Consider the following 1,220-nt stretch of genomic DNA (forward strand, 5'->3'; position numbering starts at 1 on the left):
ACTGCTTTCATTAGGTTTCTTCCATACAGTTTCGACTTTGCAATTAGTTTCACTCTTCTAAGATACTCCTTCCTGACTTTCTCCTTCATTTCTCTGTTCATGATGCCTACACCCTCCAACACTCCCAAATACTTATACCCTGTATCTTCTATTTCTTTCATGATTTCTCCATTTGGCAGCACTATTCCATTTGAATGAACCTTTACTCCTCTTTTCATCATCAGCACTGCGCTTTACTAATCCCAAACTCCATCCCAGTGTCTTCTGAGTATGTCCCCACAAGTTCTACCAGTATTTCCATTTCCTTTTCATTTCTACCGAATATTTTCAAATCATCCATAAACAGTAGATGGTTGAAGTGTCTGTCACCAGATCCAAAGTTATACCCCAGATTTTTCTCTTCAAGAGGATGCTCAGTGGCATCATTATCATTACAAAAAGAAGTGGTGATAACGAATCTCCTTGAAATATTCCACGTTTAATGCCAACCTGCCACATCTCCTCTCTCTTTGCTGTCAGCACCGTTTTCCATTGAGCCATACTTGTCTCCAAAAGCCCTACCACATTCTAAGCAACCTTCATCATCAATAGTGTTTCACGCATCCATGAATGAGGAACCATGTCATAAGCCTTTCCGTAATCGATCCATGCTACGCTCAGATTCCTCTTCTTCTTTTTCGCATCCTGCATTAATGCTTTATCAATTAATAGTTGCTCTTTGGTACCTCTCGAGCCTTTTCGGCACCCCTTTTGTTGCCTTCCAGTTTGTCATCCTTAATCATAATAATAATAATAATAATAATAATAATAATAATAATAATAATAATAATGATGATGATGATAATAATAATAATAATAATAATAATAATAATAATAATAATAATAATAATTTTGGTTAACTATCCTAAAACGCTAGAATGTCTTAGAAATGAGGGATAATTTACGTAAGATTTATATCCGAAATTGATTTGATTTTTCTTTCCCACAAGTTTTTCATGTGTGTTCACAGGTAATCAATAGAAAGGATAGAATCTCTTTTTTTTCTTTTTTTTTTATTAGAGTATTGTATTTTTTACAGTAAATCTAAGAAAACTGACGAATGTTTGAAGCAACATATGCAAGTTTTCTGTTTAATAAAGGCTGTAATTGAAAACCAGTATTGACGTAATGATGAGTATCTCTGGTATGCCTTCATAAATGGGTTACTGATTAGTCTATCA

Source organism: Euprymna scolopes, chromosome 29 (assembly GCF_053919585.1).
Source record: "Euprymna scolopes isolate OS-2025 chromosome 29, ASM5391958v1, whole genome shotgun sequence".
NCBI lineage: Eukaryota > Metazoa > Mollusca > Cephalopoda > Sepiida > Sepiolidae > Euprymna > Euprymna scolopes.